This window comes from Macrobrachium rosenbergii, chromosome 8 (genome assembly GCF_040412425.1).
Source record: "Macrobrachium rosenbergii isolate ZJJX-2024 chromosome 8, ASM4041242v1, whole genome shotgun sequence".
NCBI lineage: Eukaryota > Metazoa > Arthropoda > Malacostraca > Decapoda > Palaemonidae > Macrobrachium > Macrobrachium rosenbergii.
In genome coordinates, this window is record NC_089748.1 from 53,233,295 (window position 1) to 53,259,825 (window position 26,531).

General features: G+C 35.3%; 1 protein-coding gene across 2 annotated transcripts in view; it reads left to right on the forward strand.

The window, feature by feature from the left end:
• The first annotated feature begins 7,801 nt into the window (after positions 1-7,801).
• The window catches only part of Task6 (TWIK-related acid-sensitive K[+] channel 6), a 739,267-nt gene continuing 720,537 nt past the window's right edge, over positions 7,802-26,531 (forward strand). For both annotated transcript variants that reach the window (XM_067107814.1, XM_067107815.1), the window contains exon 1: positions 7,802-8,462. The gene's annotated coding sequence lies outside the window, so the exon portion shown is untranslated. The remainder of the gene's footprint in view (positions 8,463-26,531) is intronic.

A 26,531-nucleotide genomic window follows, 5' to 3' on the forward strand; every position in this document is an offset into this window, starting at 1 on the left:
ACACAATTAGGCAATGATAGCATCGTAACAAGGTCTTATCCTGTGGCTTATGGGTTTATGGGGGTTAGCCGAGTCAGACACTGTTAATGTTAAGATCTCAGTTTGGCTTTCCCACTTAGAAGATATTCCTCTACGTCCCATGACGAAGTATCTAGTAAATTCAAGAAACACGCGATCTCATTTAACCACTTGAAAAACTTTGTTTATCATACATGTAAACAACCTCTAAACCAATCAGCAAACGGGATTACATACTGGAATTCACCTCTTATTCTACCGATAGAAAACTTTAAGAGAGAACGGAATATTTTCAAGACTAACACTTAGAATTTATGGTCTTGTATAAAGGCAGGCGCATATTGTTTTGAAGGAAAAAGCAAGTCAGAGATTTAACGGGAATTGAACCTTATCTAACTTGGGATTTATGCGCTATTCTTTATCTCTAAAAAGTATTTCTACCACGATTGAATGATTTCCAGACAGCGATCACTGCTACATTTACCCTTTAATCCTTGGAAATATCATGATAGCGTCATTGAAATGCATAAATAAATCGTCACCAACATCATCATAAGCCTGCTTTTTATTGGAGGCCCTCCTATCAGACCCCATTCGATCCATCAGACGGGTTCCATTGATGATTGTTGTTATAGTTAATTATGTAACTTGTTTGTGTCTCAGTTTCAGAACAAAAATGACTCCTTCATGAAGTTACATTTGCTTGTATTTTCAGTTTTTTATTATGGGCAACTTACTGAATAACATTGGTGTATGTGATAGACTCGTCGGTATTATTTCATTCAATTTATATCTGTCTTTTCTGTTGTTTAACCAGAGCTTTGTTAGTTCTGGTAAATCAAACGAATTATTTACAATATGATTTCGTATTTTATTATTTATGTTTCGACAAAATTTACAGTATAGTTTAAAGACAGATGTGGGCGCAATAATGGCTACAGAAACGTAATCTCTGATATTCCTTGGAGTGGTGTTCATGAGTGTTCGTGGAATTCTTTATATTATATATACTTACGGTAAATAGTTTGGCTTTGAAAATAAGCTTGTTGCTTATGTAGATGACACTGCACTCTTTGCATCGATCCCATCTCTTGACTATAGACCTGCGGTTGCTGAACCTCTAAACAAAGATTTAGCTTAACCTAGTGCATGGCACACTGATTTTAGTATGGTGAATGAAAGTAAGCGGTAATAAAACTTGAAATGTCATTGTTGGTAGGTCTCGGGCAGTGGTTCCCGACCGGTGTGCTACGGTACAAGGGGTGCCGTGTGATCTTGAGGAGGGGGGGGGGATGATTAGAAACTATGAAACTTTTTTTTTTTTTATCGTTGATTCCCGTTCTCTTCTCCGGTACTAGCGGTATCAATACTTAGGTATCCATTCGCTCGTCTCTACACGTTATGCGTAAATCTTATTGGCTTGGCGTAATTTAAATCGAGACCGTTAGGCTACGACGGTTAGCAAGTGCAAAAACCCACAAACACCCATTAATATTTTGCTGAATATTATGAATTTTGTTTTTTAAGAAAACACTTTTTTATAATACAACGCAAAAATATGTTTTAGAAGTCCATCCACGAGACGCATTTTATGTGTTTTTGCAAAAGCATCCTCTTTTATTGTGCCTTATTAGCTTGTGTCAGTTGTGTCAATGCGCTCATTACTTGTATAATTAGCTTACAACTGCTTTAACTACTGTTGCATATACCTGTACATGTTTATTGTCATTCAGTTTACGTTGTGTAAAACAACATCAGAATAAAGACAAGTATTTTTCATTTTAAATTTATCGAGGGACAAAGTTTTGCAAAGTGACATTGAATTTAATACTGGCAAACATTGTTTTCTAATAAGGATGCCAGGGACTTCTTAAAGGCCTGGCAGGGGTGCCCCGAGCCAATGGCATATTTCTGAACAATACATCATCACTAGTCTGGTCATGGTACAGTAGATATTTATGTTTAATTTATATATATATATATATATATATATATATATATATATATATATATATATATATATATACACATATACATACATACACACACACACACACACACACACACACACACACACACACACACACATAGCCTACACATAATTATTTATTTTGAATGTAGACAAAGTTACGTCCCAATAAGTGGATGACTCCAGTGGATAACAAGACAATAGTCACTGCCGCACTTATATTTCAAGTGCTGCATTTAGGATAAGTCCCATGCAGAGAGCTACCACACCATTGACCACCTCAAGTACCTACACACGAGTTCATCGGCATTGCTTCAAGCCCACCCGTACACACACACTGCTCCCCGTGTGGGGGTAGTGCCGTCAGTGCACCTCACGCGGTTCACTGTAGGCATTACTTAAAATTAAGGTTCTTTGCAGCGTCCCTTCGGCCTCTAGCTGCAACTCCTTTCATTCCTTTTACTATACCTCCATTTATATTCTTTTTTTCCATCTTGCTGTCCACTCTATTCTAGCGATTGTTTCATAGTGCAATTGTGAGGTTTTTCTCCTGTTACACATTTAAAACCTTTCTACTGTCAGTTTCCCTTTCAGCGCTGAATGAGCTCGTAGGTCCCAGCGCTTGGCTTTTGGCCTTAGGCTAATTCCATTCCATTCCACACACACTGCTATTCACGTCTATCGTGCATTGACGCTCTTTGTCCCTTTGATATTAAGGCCCTTTCTCTCCTGTACCTCTTCCTCCCAGTGTTTCCGAATTATATTCTTTTTCGCCAGCTTATCGTTCTCCATTGTTTCTGTGTAACCACAATATCTCAAAATATTCAACTATATATACCTTTTCCCCTAATCCAACCTTTTAAATGTGTCTTTCATGAATGCGTATCTCCATATTTCTCACCCTTTTAATCCTTCTTAAATTCATTTATGCTTCACAAACAGGTCGTCTCAGTAGCTTCAACATTTTTCTTATATTGGCATTCAACATCCCATCTTCATCTCCATAAATGTGAACTGGCTCAGCGATCCATGAGGTACATTGTAAGTTTTGTTTCCATAGACATTCCAACCCCCTTCCAGATCTGTTTCACCTAGTGAGTAGTGAGTTTAGTCTCCCATTCTACTGTCATCCATTAAATTTGCTCCCAAGTACCTAATGCAAATCAACCGCTTTCATTCTTCCACTATTTTTGATATTCCATTCTCTCTTACCTTCCTGGTTTCCACTGCCTTTAATCTTGCGTATTTTCACTTTTACATTTCTTCTCTTACACAGACTTACAACTTCATATTAATTTTTTTTACGGAAAAACACATCCAAGTTTCGGCGGGTTTCGGTAGAGTTGCCGTATCAATCAACACAGTATATTCATAATGATTGTGCTATTGTACGGAGGGAAATCTCTTGACCCACGTGCACCAGGATTTAACATTTGGTTTACTGGAAAAATATTGGCAAACGAACATTTTTTTTATTTTTTTTTGCTGGACTGAAGTGTCTTCATTTGAGTTTTGTTCTTGAGAGTGTAGGTTTGAGGAGGCCTTGCAGTGACCTGAGGTGCTTTGGAACTTTCATTTCGTCGTGATATCCCTCGTTTTGCTGCTTTATCTGTGGATTTGTCAGAATTATTCAGGGTGAAAGAAGGCGAAGAATAAGAATAAAGGATTGTGGTTTTAAAAAGTAAATTATAGTCTGGTACCGTTAGAAAATAGTAGATGATGAAATAATTTTTTTTAATTGGTGGTTTATAAAATGCGTTAAAATTCATTAATAGAAATTGCTATGACAATTCACTCAAGTAGAAGGAAAATGGGAATTTTTACGTATGAAAAAAATATATATACTGTATATATTGTACTTTCTGTATATTGTCGATTTGACAATCGCCTAATTTTGTGTAATAATTTCAGTATCAGTAAAGTTTTTTTCTACTGAAATATGTGGCATGTGATAAAATGGTTGCACAACCTTGCGTTCTCCTACTTACTATTCAATTAATAGCATTCACGCACTTTTTTAAAATAACACGGAATATTGTAAAGGTGCTAATATCATGGAAAAAGTTTATCCCACTCAAGAAATTGAAACAACAGTCGAGTTATTCACTATTCGCTGCTCAGATATTCACGTCTATGGTTCTGGATATTCGCTGTTTTACAAGATGTTTTTTTCTCAAAGACTGAGATGTTTGTTGCCCTTAAAGGGCTGATTTGCTCTCTTCTTAGTAAATATATTTATCTTATTGCTGGATGTTTACAATTTAGTAGGGAGATTTCCCCTCTCAGGGAGAATATGTTTTTATTCTCGAGTGCCGTTGTATTTACTCGTAAGAAATAAGGTAAACATTTTCAGGATTAGTGAAATGAAGTATATAGGCTGGGAATGTTCCCTATTTATTGCATCAGTATTTACTGCATAATTGGATATTCTGATTTATGTATTATACTCCTTAATTATGTTTGGATTCTCATTCTATAAGTACAGATAATCAGCATATACTTGGTGGTTGAATGTTCACTGTTCACTGTTCTAGTAGTCATCCAATACCCCAGTGGTTCCGTGGCATCTAAAAAAAAAAACAAAATGTACTCGCAGGAAAGGTGAAAGAAAATTCTAGAAGTGCTTGAGTATTTTCAGTTTAGAATTTAAGCACTGTTTAATGCAAGGATAATCTCCATTAATGTTAGGAATTATACTAGTTTGTGATAGGATATTCCTTGCTTTCATTTTATATTTTTCCTAGTGTTGGCACATTCCTATTAAGCTCTTGTTATTGGGGAGAGAGAGAGAGAGAGAGAGAGAGAGAGAGAGAGAGAGAGAGAGAGAGAGAGAGAGAGAGAGAGTGTGTAAATCTAGCAATTTGTTTTCATCAGCTGTCCACCGCTTCCCGTAATATCTACAGTGTCCCTTTCAAAAAATGGGTCTACCTGATTCACAACTGCAATCTAGGCGGTGGTAGTGGTTTCATGTAGCATTTTCACATGCAATCCAACACGCGTTCATGACAGTCTGGAGGTAATAAAGGCTTCGTGCGACATAATTTTACTGGCAAACCATTTGACTTACCCGTGATCATCTGGGTAAACTGGACGTGGCATGGCATGCGTGACCTGTAAATTACATGTTCTGTGTGAATAATAGATGCAACTCTTCCCACAGTTTTTTTTTCCCATGCTAGAGTTTAAAAACTTCGCATTATATCACGAAAGCCTTTGTTCTGTAAGTGACTATATATTACGATCTGTTTATATAATTTCTGATTTCCATTTTTAAGGAAGGAGGTAGCAAAACGTTTGTGGACTTCATCATCTTGTATAGTACTTTTTAACAGTGTCTGAATTATGATTAATCTTTGTGGAGAATGATAATAAGTTTTTAATTCATTACGCATGGCAGGGTAATTTGCTTGACTTAGCTTTTGTTATCTTTGTTTGTTTTTAATGTTTAGCTGAAGAGGGAGCGATTCAGAATATTATATTTTCTAGTCTGATAAACTACGTCTACATTTATAAAATAAGAATAGGTGTAGAGAAGAGGATGCGGCGAATAACGCGAGAAATTCCAGATTTCCGGACCAGAAGCGGAGGAGTGACCGGAATAATTGAATCAAAATGCTACCTTTCATATCTTGCAGCGTTCACGTTTTCTCAGCAATAGAGACCCAAGTCTTTTTACCTCTTATAGACGATAAAGTGTCCTTTTTAAAGCAGCTTACCCAACTCTGTTAAGAACTACATCAAAATAATTGTGAAATTATTTGACCAAGTCGATTCTACTTGCATAGGGAAAAAGGGAAGACATTGAGCCTATGCAGAAAATCTTCAGTTCAGTGTTTAAAGTTTCTAAACAACATTAGGAACTCCAGAGGGAGAAATTCATTTCACGTAATCTAAGCGAAGTAGTCCGTGCTACATTGTTCCAGACATAAATAAATCTAAAGTGATCTGATATAAGGGTAATGACAGTCCCTTTGTCTTTCTATAATTGGATGTTTAAAGTAAATCCCCTTATTTGCCAAATTCTTTATATATTCCATAGTCTAGTGTAAGATTATTTTTCTGGATATGGATGACTCCACTTTCCCTACATTTTTTTGTTCACTTAATGAATCTGTCCTCTTTTTAAGTGCCAAATATTAGCGTTCGTGTCCGCCTTAGGAAATATGCACTGCATTTTGCAGACGGGAATAAGTTTTTTTCTAAACACACAACTAATTTGCGGATGAATTTTATAATTATGTAACTTGGTATCACGCGAAATACACCGTATCTTTCTCTTTCATTCTCCCATTATAAATTTTGTAGTAGTGAATTAGACTTGTAGTGATGAGAGCTTCTATAATTCCATGTACCATTACACCTCACATGGTTCGCAATAACGCCTTGGTCAAGAAGTTAAGCCATCTTTTGTAAACGCATCTGCTGATTGCAGGAGGCTTATTGTTGTTAAAACGCTGCGGACTTCTTTCTTTGAGATATGTTTGTAGGCTTTACTGAGAACCTGGACAACCTTGTCTGGAAAAAGATGAACTTTCAAATTAATACCCCCTCGAAACAAGTAGAGTAATATATTCATTATCATATTTTATTATATTCTATCTATTCGTATCTCCTATTTCATTTAGTGCGTGTATACCTCAATCCTCTAATTCTTCTTTGTAGTCCCCTTCCAGCTTCTTCACCTTTAGCTTTGGTCCTGTAATTATTTGACAGATCTTCTGGGGTTGATTAACCCTGCGCCAGGAGCTGCGTTTTCATATGAATAGCTCTCTTCATTAATGTTAAATTTTAGTTGTGATGATTCCTTTCGTATTTAGGACTTTATTAACCCTGTAACTACTTTTATCATAAAAATATTAATTGAGTTTGTTTGAATAGAGTTTATTCTTGTTTGCAGTTCAGTTCTGGGAGTGACTTTATTCTTTTTAAGTTTAACGTGGAAGTGTTACAATATAGCTTTCAAATATCTTAAATCTGGGCCGTGTTGACTCCCTGTATTTTCCATTGTAATGATGAAAATAATTTTTAAATTACTCAGCGCGATAGGCCCAAGAACCATCAATGCTTATGCCGATTATAATTTTGTTATAGAAAATTTACTAATGGTCTCCACAAACTTGAGCGTACTGTGAAACTGTCTTTTTCAGTACTTATTAAATAATGATAATATTCAGTAAGGTGGAAAATTTAATGAATGACATATATCTCCACGATTCTTGTACATTTTTATATCATGTTAGCATTTAACCTCCTCTTAGAATTTTATATAAAAAAAAAAAATACTTGAAATGCCCAGGACACATTTGAATAATGATGCAATCTGTTTGAGTGTAGGGCGTAATTGCGAACATTTGTTATTCGGTAATCACTTGTATCGAAATTGCCGCTCTTGTTTTTAGGAAAGCCGGGAAACAAATCTCACCAAACCTCTCTTTTATTTTTTCTGTTGCTATATTTAGAACGGGATGACAGATGAAGTAAAGATTTAGAATGCTTAAGTCAAGAGTATTATGTAGTGAAAAGATTCTCCGGAGCATAAAGTAGACACAAAACGTAAAGTCCCACGCAAATGATGTTTCCATGCCATACAAGAGCTCTTCAGCTAACACTACAGTTACACATGGGAGCTCCAAGCTATCCAGAGTTGTATGCCCAAGTTACTTTTTTCAAATCAGGAGCCCCTGGTGATTGGTCACGGAGGGGGAATGGTCCCTCGTGATTGGTCGAAGCGCCGATGACGTCGCAGTGTGAAGGGTTACTCCTAGCGAGCTTCCTCGACTTCCAGCATCTCGATATTGATCTGTGTGCGCGAGAGGAGGGCATACTCTTGTAGCGTTCAAAATGCGATCCCAAAGTTTCGGATGAGCTCATTGCGCAGTCTAACAGCTTTGTTTCCACTTCAGAGGCAGTTTCTCTTTTCCCTTGCGTAATGGCACATCTCTTAGTCTCTGTGTAACGCGATGTCAGTCTTTAAAAAGCCCTTCTTTGTAGAATTGGGTCTACGACCCTTTTGCAAAACAAGTGACCTTATTCCGCGAGACGTCCCGCCGACAGCCAGAGAGCCATCTAGCGGCGGAGGAGCAAACAAGGGATGCAGGTAGTGAAGCAGCCAGTTGCGCTCCGATGGCCGTGTGGTGATGGTCACGCACGTTGCTAGGACCCCCAAACTTGCACCCAACCTTCCTCTACCTAACCAATTGAGTCGTGTTGTCACAATTTCACGCCCATGACTAGGAAACTATGAGTGGCTTGGTTTCTAATTGATCGAACCCGCATGCAATCTAAGGAAAGATAAAGAGATAAAATCACGACGCGTGTAATGTTATCATCATGTTATATGGAATTGCTTTGATGTCTATAGCCATTGCAGACAGTGGAAATTTTTTCTCTCTCTCATGAGTGCCGGTGAGATGATTCAGCAAACAGACCGCCTCCTTCACGAGCGAATAATCTAAAAGGCCTTGCGTCCCTGAAGGTGAGTGTTTGAATGGGAAATCAAAGGGAGGAATCGGAACAAGGGGCGCCGATATCTTAGGGCTTGAAGGGAGAGGGAAGCAACAGGCGGAATGTTATAGTTCACGACAGTTGTGGTGGTGAGCATAGGGAAGGAGGGAGGGGGATGGGGCTCTAAGGAGAGGAGGCATGGTAGTGTCCTGCCCACACACACATACACATACACATACATATACACATACAGGCAAACCCATACGAACAAACAATATGCTATATAAAATGAAAACACATCGGCCGGAGACCACTTCACTTAATGAAGCATCTTTGTTCTTGAGATCTACAGTTCTTTTCGGTCAATTGTTGAGGGCTTGAGTGCCCTAGACAGACGGAAGCTTTTCCGAGAGGCAGTTTCTTCTTTAATGTCATTAATTATTACACAAATAATGGACGAGTTCTGATACAGTTCTTAAGGTACAGCTCGGGAGATAGACACTTGAAAAGAGGAAAAGTCGCATAGCTTTAATTCATCAGACGTGATGAAACTAAAGATGAAGAATATACATAATCATTAATACGAGAAGTTTATTTCCCTCCGTTTCTGGTTCGGTTTGTAAGTAAAGATATGACGCTAGGCTTCTGATACTGTCCATTCGTGGACAACAAAGTAAAGCTATCTTCACTTGATATTTCTTTCACTATATTTATTTAAATTTGATTCTTTTTTATGTTTTTTTTTTTTCACGTTTTACAGTACCGAAAGATGAGACGTAATTACTCCTAAATGGTGTGACAGTAATTTAGCCGACTTATTTCTAAAAAATTAATGTAATGAGTATTTTCGCCACAGCCGTCTTCTGCTGGAAGATAGTTACAAATATAACAGGATTAACCGTGGTTGAACTTACTTTTGGAAAAACAGTCCAGTTCTGAGTCCACATGTTTAACTCATTTAAGAATATTGAACACAAAAACACATTATTTATTTATATGTATATATAATTATATATATAATATATACTGTATATATATATATATATATATATATATATATATATGTATATATTTGTATATATATATTATATTATGTATATGTAATATATATATGTAATATATATATGTATATATATATATATATATATATATATATATATATATATATATATATATATATATATATATATATATATATATATAAGCTATAGCCTATATAAAAGTACTCATACATTACACGCACACACACAAAGCATATATATATATATATGCACATATATATACATATATTTATATGTATATATATATAATACATTGTATATATATATATATAATATATATATATATATATATATATATATACATGTATATATCTCTATCTTGTGTGTATAATAATACTCCATGATTTACTAATAGCAATTTTCATAATTTCACATAGGCTACATTCAAACATGCATACATTCATGTTTGTCAGCTGTTAACAGCCGTATCTACCTCTACACACTTTAATACACAAATATATGCACGGACAAATTCATGAAAATCATACATTTGTGTATGTTTCCATTAATTGTATGTATGTTTATGTGCCTGTCCACTGGCACACATACTATTGTTTATTTGTAGTGTTGCTACAATATACAGAATAATATATTGTACCGTTATCATATTACTGAAAAAAAATTGTAATGAGAAAAGTAGATGATAATCATGCGTAAGGAAGTGACTAAGTGTTTGCAAATAAATGAAAACTGTCAGGCGCAGCCAATACGGTGACGTAAATCCGCACACTGTCATTGGGTTGGTTTTTATGTTTATTTTGTGTTCGTTATGATTTTGCAAGTGTGAAAAAGTGTGCAATATACAAATTTACATATTTAACATTTAGAAATTTTTATGTTTGATTTTTGTGCTGGATTAATCAGATGGAGTGTATATGAACACATACACGCGCACACAAACACACATTATATGTCTTTGTATACATTATATATATATATATATATATATTATATATATATGTTTATATATATACGTATATATATGTGTATATATATGTATGTTTGTATATTTTTATATGTGTGTGTATGCTTGTTGCTCAAGTTTGTATATTACTCATGTTGTAGGTACAAAGAGGATTTATCTACAACATGATGTTAACCTAGATTTAAAGAGACATGGCTAGCAACAGCAAGACTATTCCCCTCTCGTCACGTGTAAAGCGAAATCCGCTGAAACTGGCATAAAAAATTCTAACTGGAAGCTCCAGTGTATCTGACGGGTTCCAGGTTATGTATCTCATTAATGTGCCATCACGTGGTGCGGATATCCCCCAATGGTTTAGTTAGCAGTGGCATTTGCAGCTAAACTTAGTATCAGAATCCTTGGTTTGATCGATACTTCCCTTGATATCTGGAATTCTATCAATGTTTTCGTTTTCCACTTTTCCAGACTTCTAGAATGATATCTCTCATTCTTCGTAGACATAGCCTACCTGATTTCTCTCTCGTAATCTAGACTTCTAGAGGAATAACTGCCTCCTTCGTGGACAAACCTCTCTCTCTCTCTCTCTCTCTCTCTCTCTCTCTCTCTCTCTCTCTCTCGTTCTCTCTCTCTCTCTCTCTCGTTTTGTCGTATCCTTCACGTACGTGTGCTGGATGGTTCGCCATTCCCGTCGGAAATTGTACGTTTTCTGAGACTGTCTGTAATAAGCATGTCACCTCTCTCTCTCTCTCTCTCCTCTCTCTCTCTCTCTCTCTCTCTCTCTCTCTCTCTCTCTCTCTCTCTTTTGCCGTGTCCTTCACGTACGTGCTTGTATGGTTTGCCACTCCGTCGGAAATGTACGTGTCCTGAAAGTGTCTGCAATGAGCAGGTCTTAAATTATTGTTTTGAATTGATTTTGATTTTAAGGTATTTGTATTTTACAGTTACATGAACTTAGATATTAATATCATTTAAAAATATCTTGTTCAATAGTTTTTATATATGCATATTTTATGTGTATTTATTAAAAAAAATTGTTTTATTTTTTTTACAAATAAAAGTTACATGTTATAATATACATATATACACTGACACACAAACACAACACACACACACACACACACATACACATATGTATATATATACACATATATATATATATATATATATATATATATAAACAAACATATCCACCATACACTTTTAACTCTTAGAGGGAGTTATCACCAGTTTTAGCTTTTAGCCTTTTAGTTCTCAACAGATATTTTGGTTGAGGATGCTGCCCCTATATACATAGATACACAGAATATATATATATATATATATATATATATATATATATATATATATATATATATAATATATATATATATATATATATAAATATATATATATATATATATATATATATATATATATATATATATATATATATATATATATATATATATATATTTCCTGAACGCCATTTTTGTTCAGCCTGCCTAAAACTTGAAGATTGAATTACGCTTTCCATTTATGCATCGTAAATAGGGAAAAGCACACTATTTATGCTACAACATCTATTTAAAACCGTACATGGGATAAAAAATAACTGCATATTTGCTTTCGAAATGTAATAAAGCTCTTGGTGTAAATATTATTGCAGAAGTGGAATTAGTAGCAATTTTATCAGTATTGAATTCGAATATTTATTTTTGCGTTATGAGAACCCCTTCATATTCCATCCATACACACACACACACACACACACACATATACACACATACACATACACATATATATATATATATATATATATATATATATATATATATATATATATATATATATATATATATAATAAACTAAACTAGTTGATTGGAGGTCATCACTTTTTATTAATGGGTTGTTAGGGGTCATTTCTTGTTAAAACTGTTAGTTAGTGGTTACCATTTGTTAGGGATAAAATTTTGTGTGCGTCCTCACTTCTGAAGGCTGAATTTATTGTAGGTAGTAATTTCTTAAGGATGAATTTGTTGTGGGTCCTCAGTTCTTAAGGATGAATTCGTTGTAGGTCCTCAGATCTAAAGGCTGATTTTATTGTAGGTCCTCAGTTATAAAGGCTGAATTTGTTTTTGTTCGCCAGTTATAAAGACTAAATCCATTGTAGGTCCTCTATTCTAATGGCTAAGTTTGTTGTAGGTCCTCTGTTCTAAAGGCTGAATTTATTGTAGGTCCTCAGTTCTCAAGGACTAATTTGTTGTAGATCTTCAGTTCTTAAAGATAAATTCGTTGCGTCCTAAGGTCTATGGGCCAAAAAATGTTGTAAGTCTTCATTTCATAAGAATTAATTTGTAGGTCCTCAGTTCTAAAGGCTGAATTTATTGTAGGTCCTTAATTCTTGAGGATGAATTCGTTATAGGTCTTCATTTCTTAAGGATAAAGTTATTGCAGGTCCTCAGTTCTTAAGGACGAGTTTGTTCAAGGTCTTCAGTTCTTAAGAATAAATTTGTAGCAGGTCCTCTGTTCTCAAGGATGAATTTAGTTTTAGGTCTTCAGTTCTTAAGAATAAATTTGTAGTAGGTCATCTGTTCTTAAGGATAAATTTGGTATTGTTCGTCGGCTCTAAAGGCTGAATGTATTTTAGGTCCTAAGTTCTTAAGGATGAATTTGTTTTGTATCCTCAGTTCTAAAAGCTGAATTTATTGTAGGTTCTCAGTTATCAAGGATAAATTTATTGTAGGTCCTCTGTTATTAAGGTGGATTTATTGTACATCTTCAGTTCTGAGGGACAGAAATGTTTTAGTCCTCATTTCTTAAGAATTAATTTGTAGGTCCTCAGTTTTGAAGGCTGAAATTATTGTAGGTCCTAGGTTCTTGATGATGAATTTGTTGTAGGCCTCAGTTTTTGAGGATAAATTTATTGTAGATCTTGAATTTTGATGGCTGAATTTATTGTATGTCTTTAGTTCTTAGTAATGAAATTGCTGTAGGTCTTCTGCTCTTATGGATAAATTTGTTGCAGGTCCTCAGTTCTCAAGGACGAATTTGTTGTGGGTATTCAGTTTTGAAGGCTAAAATTATTGTAGGTCTTGTGTTCTTAATGATGAATTCGTTGTGGATCCTCAGCTTTAAAGGCAGAATTTATTGTAGGTCCTCAGTTCTCGGATGAATTTACTGCAGGTCCTCAGTTCTTGAGGATGAATTTGTTGGGGGTCTTCAGTTCTTGAGATTAAATTTTTAGTAGGTCCTCAGTTCTCAAGGATGAATTTGTTGGTCGCCAGTTCTGAAGGCCGAATCTATTGTAGTCGTAAGCTCTCAAGGATGAATTTGTTGTGGGTCCACAGTTGTAAAGGCTGAATTTACTGTAGGTCCTCCGTTCTCAAGGAATAATTTGTCGCAGGTCCTCAGTTTGAGATCTCAAGGATGAATTTGTTGTAGGCCCTCAGTACTGAAGGTTGAATTTTATGTAGTTCTTCGGTTCTTAGCAATGAATTTGTTGTAGATCTTAAGTAGTTAATTCTTGGAAAGTTGGAGGTCACTAATTGTTAAAGGATGAGGTTGCTGCAAGTCACCAGCAGCCAATTAAGGGCGTGATGGAATTTACTAATTGTTAAGGACTAGTTAGCTGTCAGCCACCATTTACCGAGGATGACAAAGTTGCAAATAGCACGATATTAGAGTGGGCGAATAATAGGGACACAAAACTCGACAACGTGAGTGTCTACTGTCGTACAACTTTAAATATCGGTTTGCCTCCAGGGACCAATAAGAAAATTATGTTGCGGATTTCGAGAAAGATGAAGTTCCCATAACTCTATGGCCATTTTTACCCATATTTCACTATTCCCATCTTCGCATCACTGGGCACTACCTTGAATTTATTCATTGTGAGAGTATAGGGAATATCTCTACGTATAGAATAGGAAATATGAAACGCACCTACGGGAAGACATTCGTGTTGTATATATACACATCACCGCATTGTTTTCACTTTCTCTTTATTTAAATTACTGTCTTATTTCATGATATTCGAGGACAGGAATTTTCTATATATATACACATATATGTATGTATATAAACACTTTACACACACACACACACACACACACACATATATATGTATATATATATATATATATATATATATATATATATATATATAAAGTACATAAAACAGTCAGGCAACCAGTCGCCGTGGCTGAGTGGTGCAGCACTCTGCTCACATTCGATAGGTTTGTGGATCCCTCTCGGGTTACTGCCCACTTGTCCACATAATTATCAACGGGTGTCAACGTCTCTGTGGTCAATAAAAAGGGCGTAGGGCTGGCAACCTCACCTTATGAGACTTTTGAGAAAACAGAAGGCTGTACCCTTCTGACGTGTGCCAAAGGAAAGAGCATAGTATATATATATATATATATATATATATATATATATATATATATATATATATATATATATATATATATATATATATATATATATATATATATATATATATACACATACACAACAAACACACACATATACATACATACATATATATATATATATATACATATATATATATATATATATATATATGTATATATATATGTATATATATATATATATATATATATATATATATATATACTACTATATATATATCCTATGTGTGTGTGTGTGTGTTTTATGAGAAGAGAGAGAGAGAGAGAGAGAGAGTATATGCAATTGTCTGTATAGCCTATATTGTGCTCAAACCGTCAACGTACGAAGTAATTCAAATTTCATGTATTTTCTAACTATGAATTTTAATATAATCATATCCATATGTCCTATGACAGATAGGCCTATTCTCATGTTTACTGAAATACTTTTAAATCGCTTAAAATTGTTCAAGGGCCATTTCATATATTAACTCATATTTTAAAAAGTCTAAGAACACTTGGTTGAAACGGATGGAAAAGCAATGTTCTGTCCATTGACTTATCAGATTACTCTCTCTCTCTCTCTCTCTCTCTCTCTCTCTCTCTCTCTCTCTCTCTCTCTCTCTCATTTTCACTTCATTTCCTTATCTCCCAGCCGTAACCTCGAAGGCATTCCTCCACCATTTCATCTTCGTATCCCTGACATCTAAATGTGGACATTTATTCAGTTCTTTACGCCCCTTTTCACTTTTCTTCGTCCCCAATCTCTTCATTTTTCACCCTATTCCGGGGGAAAAAGTCGGAATCATATATTTGATGGTTCTGGAAATCTCTCGTTGGCTTCCGGCCAGGAATCCTATATTCTAAAGGTGATCTGTATGACGTATCCGTCCCGAAATCTTTCAAGTGATGGGTTTCTTCCCCCAATCTCAAAGACAGAAGGATATTTCGAATGGGACTCCAAACAATTCTCATTTCGTAATGGAGTGTCTCGTATTCAGAGAATGTTAATAGACTGTGTCCCCTTTCTCTCTCTCTCTCTCTCTCTCTCTCTCTCTCTCTCTCTCTCTCTCTCTCTCTCTCTCAAGTTCGAAAGTCTATTTTTAGCCTTTCTATTTTTGGTTGTGGGAGTTATATTCAATTTCCGTCATTTTTGTCCCGCCTTGGAAGCGAGACGTTTTTGTTTTGTGGTCTGTCTTGCAACATGTCCCGTCGCTTCCTGCTTGTCTTTCCGTTTCGTGTTCAAAATCTTTCGTTGCTTTGTGTGTCCTGTGAAAGGTTTGATCTTATCAACCGTATGTTTATTTTTTTTTATTTGAACTTGTTTACTTGCATAGTGCTGACGATTATCTTTAATTTGTTTAATTTCCCCTTTTTCCTTTTCTCCAGGTTACGTCTTTTCCTTTACTTCCCGTTTGGTTTTAGAGTTTCAGCTGTTTGAAGTACTTTTCTTTTAATTAATGCTTTGTTACTACTTTAATATTTTCATGACTTTGTTCCAGATATCCATTTCATCGTATTATATTTAAATATTTATGTACGTTTTGCGTTGTTCCTCGCAAAAGTAATCCTCCTTCATTCCTGTATTGCTCGAATTCATGGCTTTAGCAAGAGCGATAATCGTCTTTCGGAAATGAATCTTCTTAAGATATGATTACTAATCTCCCGCCGTCTTACGGGAATGGAGGGGGATGAGAGAGAATGAGAAATGTTTGGTTGTGTCGTCGTAAACTTTATTTTTAGTTTATTTCCTATCTCAGAGGGTATATACGTGTGATAAATGTAAGATAGCCAACAAATGCGCATATCGTAATGCTTTTGCTATTTCTGTTTCGTAAACAATAGTATTTTACTCGATATGCTTGAAGACATGATCTGTTACAGATCTGTTTCAGCATTGCATAAGTGAAGAGATGTCTCGAATTCCTTTGAGATTTTTATTAATTTCTTCATAGCCTCTCCCCTTACGAGGTTGGGAAATTTATCTAGTTATATATATAGGCTATGTATATATATACCATATATATATATATATATATATATATATATATATATATATATATATATATATATACTCATACACACACACACACATATATATATATATATATATATATATATATATATATATATATATATACATACTGTATATATATATGTGTGTTGTGTGTGTGATATAATAATATGTTTCTTCTATCAATTAAGGCCCACAAATCCCAAAAGTAGGAGTAGATGAATCAGTGTATATGGGAGCAAGTGTGCCACGAATTCTGAATTTCCTGAGGAATCTTTTTCATTTGCTCATCCAAAGAAATGAGAGGACAAGGTCAGTTTGCCAGATTAAAAATTCATAAGTTGAGTGAGTTCAGATATATATTGCAAAATAAATATCACTTCCTTTCCGTCAGAATGCAAGCAGATGGAGTTATCAAAAGTGAAGCAAAGCAGTTTGGCTCATGAAACATATTATGGCTTGTTTTGGAAATGATGAATTACGGAATCACTTATTCTTGTGTACTAGTTTTATTCCATGTTGTGTAGTGAATACATACACTTGAGTGTTTTTGTGCTCACGTGATTTAATGCATGCCATTTTACGTAAGGAGTTTTAACTATCCCAAACAAAAACGCTTCTCTCGTGTATCATTTATGAATGCATAAAAACTAAGCGATAAAGAGCAAGTGATCAAGAGAATGACTAAATTTAATGTCAACAATTATACTGTCATGACATCTAGTAATAATTATGAATATTTGCAAAAATACTGCACTTTGTGATTACCATCAAATAATAGTCGGCGACTGCAACATTTGTAGAAGTCAGTAATTTCGACACTGATTTTGATTTCGGACTGAAAAACCATTCGCGTTGTCGATGAAGTGATTGTTTTGTGAATTAAAGGTATTGGCTGCGGCTATCCAGCAAGTTATTTATTTTTGATACGGTTTTGATTAACTTTCGAACTCACGCAGCTTGGTCTTTCAGGAACTAACACAAATAAGCAAACAAAAGCAATTGTTTCAGGGTATTGTCTCAGTCTTTTGCCGGGAGAATTTTAGCATTTGTGTAAATCGCTGGTTCGTATGTGTCTTCAAGCTGTACGGGACGAAACTTTGGCTAAATCTGGTTCCTAATATCTTCCACGTTCCTGTGACTGCTGAGGTGACAGTGCCTTAATGTTAGTTTAGAAAAACAGGGAAGAAGAAGAAAGGGAAGACTTACTTGGTGTCTCACCCCCTAAAAAAGGAAATAAAACGAAACTTAACCTAACTTACTAAACTTTGCCATGGACGTCCAGTTTGCTCAAGGCAACTCGTTTGTTTCTTCTTCACTTCTCCTTATTTGTTCGAAGGTTGTCGTGGATTTGTGGTAAACTTGTTTCTTATTGTTTCCTGTGAATAACGGACCGTTCCTGACGTAATCTCGCTGATTTCTTTTAAGAGAGTTTTGTTTTGCAAGATGGGCTTTTGCATCCGAAATTCATGAACGAGATAAAGATGTATGTGTCTTTATTCAAGGATGATGTAAGTTCGTCAATGTGACTGATTTTTATTTACGGTAAGCCATGCTATTGCTGCTATTACTAGTACTATAGTTCATCTTGTTGCCGTTTGAGAACTCGACTCTTCATAATATACCTTTAGTTGTATGTATTCTTAATGGATGAATTTGTGGTCAAAATTTCTGTCGTAAATCCTGTCCTTTCTCCTGGTGTTTATTATGTAAAATATATGAAATGCATCTTCATAATTTAACCAACTTATTGAAAGCTTCAACTGTATGTTGAATTAATCTAATAAATACACTGTTTCCCCTTATAATCCATCTCTCATACCCCTCTTTCAGTCCGTAAACTTCATTTCGAAATTCTCTCTCTCTCTCTCTCTCTCTCTCTCTCTCTCTCTCTCTCTCTCTCTCTCTCTCTCTCTCTCTCTCTCTGTGTTGCGAAATTTAATCATATCCTGAAAGATGACCGATTAAAATATAAGCGTTCTCCCGGACAACATTTTTTCCTTCTCGAATATTCCTCATATTCCCGAAGTCTCTCATCATGCACAGGCAATTTATTTCATCTAGTATTCCTGACAACCCTAAAGCATCTTTCCCCTTCCTCCCCCTCCACCGCCTCCTCCTCCTCCTTCTCCTCCACTTTTTTCTTCCTTCTTCCCTCCTCCTTACTCCGACTGCTCTTCCTGCCTCCTGCACTGGGGAGATATCGTTTGAGGTGAGAATATTTTTTCACATCAGGAAAGGTTTTCCTTTATTGTACAGAAGCTGAAGGATGTGATTCTGATGGTGACTTTGGTGTTGTTGATGTTTTCCTCCCCATTTATTTTTCTGTACAAGAAAACTGTTGAGATGGCTTTGTCTGTCCGTCCGAACTTTTTAGGTCAGCCCTCAAATCTTAAAAAACTACTGAGGCTAGAGGGCTGCAAATTGTTATGTTGATCATCCACCCTCCAGTCATCAAACATTCCAAATTGCAGCCCTCTAGCCTCAGTAGTTTTTATTTTGTTTAAGATGAAAGTTAGCCATGATCGTGCATCTGGCACCGCTGTAGGTGCCAACAACACTGGCCACCACGGCAGCGGCTGAGAGTTGCATGGGCCGTAGCTGAGTTTCATACAGCATTATACGCTGTATAGAAAACTTGATTGCGCCAAAGAAGCTTCGGCGTATTTTTGACTTTTTCTTTCGTGTAATCAAGAGGCCGGGGTAATTTTTTTTTTTTTAGTTGCTGAAGCATTGCCAAGTGAATTATGAAGTCACTGAAGTGGTCTAAGATTTTGCTTAAATTTCTAAGACTGCAGGAGAATAATTTTTCTTGTTAAGAAAAATTCATTTAGAGCTAGTCTGTAACAGAGTTAACCAAATGAGTTTTTGATAACAGTGGTAACTGAAAATTAACATTACTTGACATTTCATAGCTTTCCTAAGGAATGTCATAACTTCTGTAACAGTTGTTCTAATTCTTGTGCAGTTTTTGTTATTAACTCACATTAGTACAAGTCTTTTATATATATATATATATATATATATATATATATATATATATATATATATATATATATATATATATATATATATATATATATATATATATATATATATATATATATATTGTGTATAATATAATGTATATGTTTTTAATTGAAAATTTTTACTCCCACTTTACCTCAGTTTCTTTTTCTAATATATTCCGATTAATTTATGTCATTTTCTGTATCTCGTAAATATGTGATGAAAATTAAACTAAGGCGACAACCGGAGTACATAAATTGCACCTTGATTAAAAATGGTAATTCCATCTTAATCTCAATGTACGTGAGTTGCTGGTGAATTCGTATTTTGATAATAAGTCACTTTTAATGTTTTCATACCACGCTTTTTACTCTTTCTTTTGTATCTTGTCTTTGTTTCTTAGTTTGTTTTATTTATTGATACCTAAGGACCACCTTCCAGAACCGATAATGCTTTGTTTGTTTTTTTGCTCATCCAGTCTAGACTGAACTTTTTGGGTGGGGAGGGGTTGAAGGTTGAAATAGTTGCAGTTGTGTACCAAAGGAAAAGAGTTTGGAAGTTGTTGTTGGTGCTCCGAGGAATAGAGTTGGAGAACAGTTGCCGTTGGTGGTCCGAGGAATAGAGTTGGAGAGTAGTTGCTATTGGTGGTCTGAGGAATAGAGTTGGAGAATAGTTGCTATTGGTAGTGCGACGAATAGAGTTGGAGAATAGTTGCCGTTGGTGGTCCGAGGAATAGAGGTGGAGAATAGTTGCCGTTGGTGGTCCGAGGAATAGAGTTGAAGAATAGTTGCTATTGGTGGTCTGAGGAATAGAGTTGGAGAATAGTTGCTATTGGTGGTCTGAGGAATAGAGTTGGAGAACAGTTGCTACTGGTGGTCTGAGGAATAGAGTTGGAGAACGTTGATGGTCTGAGGAACAGAGTTGGGGCATAATTGCTGTTGGTGCTCCGAGAATCAGACTAAAGGTAATTTGAAACGGATTGTGTTTGAGAAGGGTGGGGGGAAAGTTTAGAAGTGATTCTGAGTGAACAACAGAGAGGTTCCTGAAGTGGTTGTGATTGAACAGTGAAGGGAAGAGGTTTAAAGTGGTTTTGTTTTATGTACGAGTTAAATAACCTAGTGGTTGAATAGTAGAAGGAAGAAAAAGGAAGAACTGTTGTTAGTGGATGTGGTTGAACATCAGAAATAAAACAGCTGAATACATTATGAATAAGCTTCAGAGAAAAAGATGTGGTTGAAATGAAGAATAAGTGTTAAACACAGACATGGCTAACCATCAGAGGAAAAGATTGCTAAAGGGTCGTAGCTGACCAATCAGAGGATGAGATTCCGAAAATGGGTGTGGCTGACCTTCAGCAGAGAGTGATTGAGGGTAGTGGCTGAGATCCAGATTAAAATATCTCCTGAAAGATGAGATTCTGGGAAGACCTCATCTAAGATGAATTGGTCTTGATGGAGTGCGCAGAGATGCTGGCTCACCTTCGGTAACTAAATGCTCCGAAGCTGTCAGCATCGTTAATTAGAGCCTCAAGGTCCTGGTAGACTGCGTCTCTAAACTAGGGCTTATCTGAGCTGAGCAAAGGTCAGAATAAATAATGAATCTAATTAGCTATAATGTTCTCAGTTTCATCTTGGTAGGAATCATCAGAATGATCTCGATCGTCTCCTATCAAATTGGGCACGGGGTTAGAAATAAGGTTTACGACGGCCGTTTCATTAACTGAAGCTAGAGAATGGAGTAGTATTATGTATTATTATAACCTTTCCATAAAAAAAAATGGTTTATCATTTTCATGACCTCAAACCTCCGCCAAGTCTGAGCGGTTTTCCAGCATCATCCCCCACCTCCCACCCCCTCTCAAAAGGACCCTTATCCAGATCCTGACCTCTGTCAAAATCTAATTTCTTTTTGCTAGTCACAAGGTCCACCCTTGGTGAAATTTCCACCAAAATCACATAAAATTTTTTGCATAGTCACGCTAACAAACACGGAGACAAGCAGATAACAAATAGCCGAAAACATAAACCCCTTCAACTTCGCTGGCGGAGGTGATTATAACCTACTTGCATTTAAATGAGGTGTAGAATATTTTGTATTTTTTCTCTGCAGCGGTAAAATAATTATGGGATTATTGGTCTTTCTGGCACGACACACTTCTGTTTAACGTGATTATAATTCTTTTTGTAATTTTTTTTTTTTTTTTTTTGGCGGTGGGGGAACTCGGAAGGGAGACATTTATTTACGAAACAGTAACGTCTTGATGGGTGGTTCCAAATTAAGAAAAGATATACGGTTGTCATAACCTGAAACTCAGTTTATTTTGTGAGTTACCTTATGACTTTCATGACTGTGGTATAGATACCATGACGGGCAAAGAAACTCAAATGAAGCTAGACCGTTGTATGACAAGTGGTAATCGCGATAATGTTTGTAGTATAGTTAACCTCTGTTCTTAACCCATGCCACACCAGCCTACTGAATTCAGGCAAATTATGCCTCAGGAAACACGAAAAGTGTCTTTTTTAATTAATTCAAATTAGCACCTCTCATATCCGTAATTTAAACGCAGTATATGCAATACTATAAAGCCTTTGTACTACTTCCGCTGCTTCTAGAAAAGTTCTTATACATCAGGGACATAAAACATGTGGCATTCCGTACGGAGGTCTCAAGTCCTTTCCTAATATTAAGGTCCTGTGGAAGCCTTGAAGGAATTTCTCTCGCCAGCAACCTCCTAAACTGATTAGTGGCACGTGGAGGCAAAGCGCCTGTTCTTTTGATCTTCATCAGAGGATAAGAGAACCATAACTAAAAGGCCTGAATGTTATTTCTTGCCTTTTGAAGTACGCTGCTTCCTTTTTTCTTCTTCTTCTTCTTCTTCTTCTACTTTTAGGAGATAATACTTGAAGGACTAGGTCTTGTGTCTTGCAGTGAAATAATTTTGTTTGAATTTTAATGCGGATTAGTTAGGGATGTAAATTTCATAAGAAGTAAGGAACGGTTTTCCTTTTTGTTTTTTAGAATTGTAACGCCAAAAATAATACGAACCCCTGATTGGGGTTTTCTGACACAAGGAAACTGACCATGTGCACATAAAAAGCCAGAGTTTTTCGTCCGATGTTTAATATTACCTATTACCTGTACAGACAACTCAATTCCAGAATAATATGAGCACCTGAAATAAACTAAACTATAGTTGAGCATATTTTTTTGCCTAAAGGAGTCCACGACGTTCAGAGCTGAGTACAAAAATAATGTCGCTGCCCTTAAAATGTTGTAATGAAAAAACTTTTGGAAGAAGGTCTTTATTGTTTGTGATGATTACTTCCATTTTATTAAAAAAAGAACTGAGGCTTAGAAGAATTTTATGGCATCTGCCAGAGTCAAAATTATATGTTTTCAGAACGTCTCAGGAAGGAAATATTTTTGGACAGTGATATTGTCAAGTATTTTCTTCATAAGACCAAGTTTCTTCCAGGAAGAAATAAGAATATGACGAAGATGCTACGAAGGAGATAAAAAAGTCTAACAAATCTCCAGAAATGACGATATCAGTTTTATTTTTTAAAACATAAAAGGACGAAAATTTCAATGACCTTATCTAGCCAAGATCCACAGAAGGAGAAAGAAAAGGAGGAAAAAAGAGGAAGAATTGAATTCATGCAGAAACTACAGAGTTGTCACTTTGAAGAAGAGCATTTAGGAAGAACAAACTAGAAAGCAAGTTAGATTTTCACAGCTTGAGGTTTATTGAGCATTACGTAATTGCATGTACATGCACTTACATAAAAGTGTGTGTGTATATATATATATATATATATATATATATATATATATATATATATATATATATATATATATATTAGTGTGTATTTGTATGTGTGTCTGTTACCTTTTACAATATAAAGATACGAGAGGTGCCAGTTTGGATTTATTAAATAATTTTCTGCTTTCTTTTGTGTTTCCTGAACCTCGCTCTGATTAGGGGACCCGGGTTCGTTTCCCGCTACCGGACATCATAATTTCTTCATATTTCGTGCACTTGGATCTTAAGGCTTCTTAATGACAAGCGTATCCTAAAAAGCGCGAAGAATTCGAGAAGTTAAGAGGGCATTGTGGCTATTACAATTACATATGTATCTGGTAAAAAGTGACCAGTAGATTCCACACACACACACACACACACACACACACACACACACACACACACACACACACACACACACACGCATATTTTTCCCCAGAGTTAGAATCATCTTGAATCCCTTTCTCAGAAGATAACACTCCATTACGAATCGCAAGAATACCGACCAAGAATAACAAAGACTTTGCTTCATTATCATCCATTTTTTCCCCTTTGGGAGTAAATGGCACAGAATTCCATTCGTCATGACGATTTATCCTTTTTCCTTTTGTCCCAATTTTGTTTTGGTTTCTCCAAAAGCGAACCCGGGTGAATAGATGTCAAGAGTATTGTTATATGTCTTCCTTGATGAATTACATACTCCATCAATAAGTGAGAGATATTATTCGTACTTTTGTGTTCCAACTATTTGTCTTGTCTCTTGAAGACGCCTTTGTTACAGTCGTTGTGGTGTTTGAAATATTCAGTTTAATATCTCTAGAAACAAGCTTTTTTTTCTTGCAGGAGTGCTATTACGAATAGGAAGGATGAGTTATCGAGGTCCTTATATCTGTACTGATAGAATTCTTCCTTTTAAGTTTTCTATTCTTGATAATTTTAACAGACTATAACTGCACACTTAGACGTTATAAGCAAGCAAATCATAGTGAATGTAATTTTCATTGTTATAGCAAGGGCTTCCTATCAAAACTTTGAATCATGAACATTAATATACTTTGTGTAGCCTTCTACTGAGATGAGTTTTATAAGATATGAACAAACTTTAAAAACAAATTTTCAAGTTTCATATTAATTAACCTTGTGAACACTTGAGGCTGTTCTCGAAGCGCAATATTTTAATGTAAATTACAAATTTCTTAAATTTCTAATAGGCATACTTAGTGGGATTCAGGATTTATTCATCACATTGTTCATGTAATATATTCTTATACTTTTGGCAGTGTATTCAGTGCATTTGAACTTCTCAAATCATCTTTATCGTTAAATTACAACTGTAACTCTTTTCTTTTTTACATACATTAGGTAAAACAAGGGAAATTAATACTTAGCACACATGTAAAACATGTAAATATATATGTATATATATATGCATACATGAGTATATATCTATATATATGTATATTTATATGTATGTGCATATTATCTATATATATATGCGTGTGTGTGTGTGTGCGTGTGAGTGAGAGTGTGTGGGGGAGGGGCGCCGGGGAGGGGGGGACATTGTGGGCGTGCGTGGGCTGGGTTTGCATTTTTATGCATGAACTTTCATTAAATGTACTTTGCGCACATTTTCTTTCATTTTTTTTTATACTGTTGCTAAAGCAGATAGGAGGTAATTTCCCCCACTTGACTCGTGCATAAACTATTTTCTTCTTTTGCGTTATTTTATTTTTAGTTTTGCACTTAAATAAAAACTTTGATCCTTGAATTAAAAAAAAAAAAGCGAAAATTACGCTCAGCCTTAGCCATGATATATTTTGAGCGACGAGGCGCTGAGTGAAGTAAATTAATTAAGAAACATAAACAGTTGCCAAAGGGATCTAGTGAATGAAATTAACATAATTATGTCGTGAAATGTTCCTTGATCCTAAAAGTCCACCGTTCGGTGGCAATTAGATTGACATCATTATCGAATAATTGCATTAGATACTCAGATTTGAATTTCCTCTGTTTTTGGTTGTTGCGATGCGCTATTCCATGCTATTGTTTGCGTCGATAATAGCGCTATTTTTGCTTGTGATTTTAAGGTGACTTCCTCTTTAGCCGTGGGAACAGAATTCATATTTAGGGCACATTATTTTTATAATTAGTGAGGATTCTTATTTTTATTTATATATATTATATATATATATATATTATATATATATATATATATATATATATATATATATATATATATATATATATATATATATATATATATATATATATATATATATATATATATATATATGTTATCCTATAAGAAATATATCTAAAAATTTAGTATGAAATGTAGTCTTACAATATTTGTACACAAGTAACTCTCTACCATAAAAAAAATGAGATTTTACTAAAGATCACCGAGTGTTTTAGTTACCTAACTTTGAGGGATATAACCTATAACCTTCAGGTGGTTACGCAATGGTTAACCCTTGGATATGCCAATCATCTTAACCGAGTTTAGGCCGTAATCGAAAAATTCACGGCCAGGTAAGTTTTCGGCTGCTAAAAGGTATCAGAGATGATTGACCGTAAACTTGTGAGGGAAGTTTTTGCCCTACGAGGTGAAGGTCGGGTTTATGAGGTAGTGGATACGTCATTAAACTTAAAAAAAAAAAAGCCGCAGACACATTTGGTAAAGAGTTTAAGAATATTTTGGAAAGCACCGACGGTAAGACCGAGGGGAAAGACTTGAGCCAGATGTTGGAAACACTGAATGAAATATTTTGGAAAGATTGGACGAAGGACTTTGGAAAGAGGTATTGATAAGGGAATGGATAGATTTGATAAATATGAAAGTTTATTATTAGCAGTGAAGAAAGCTTCATGATTGATAGGGAATCATGGAAGGTA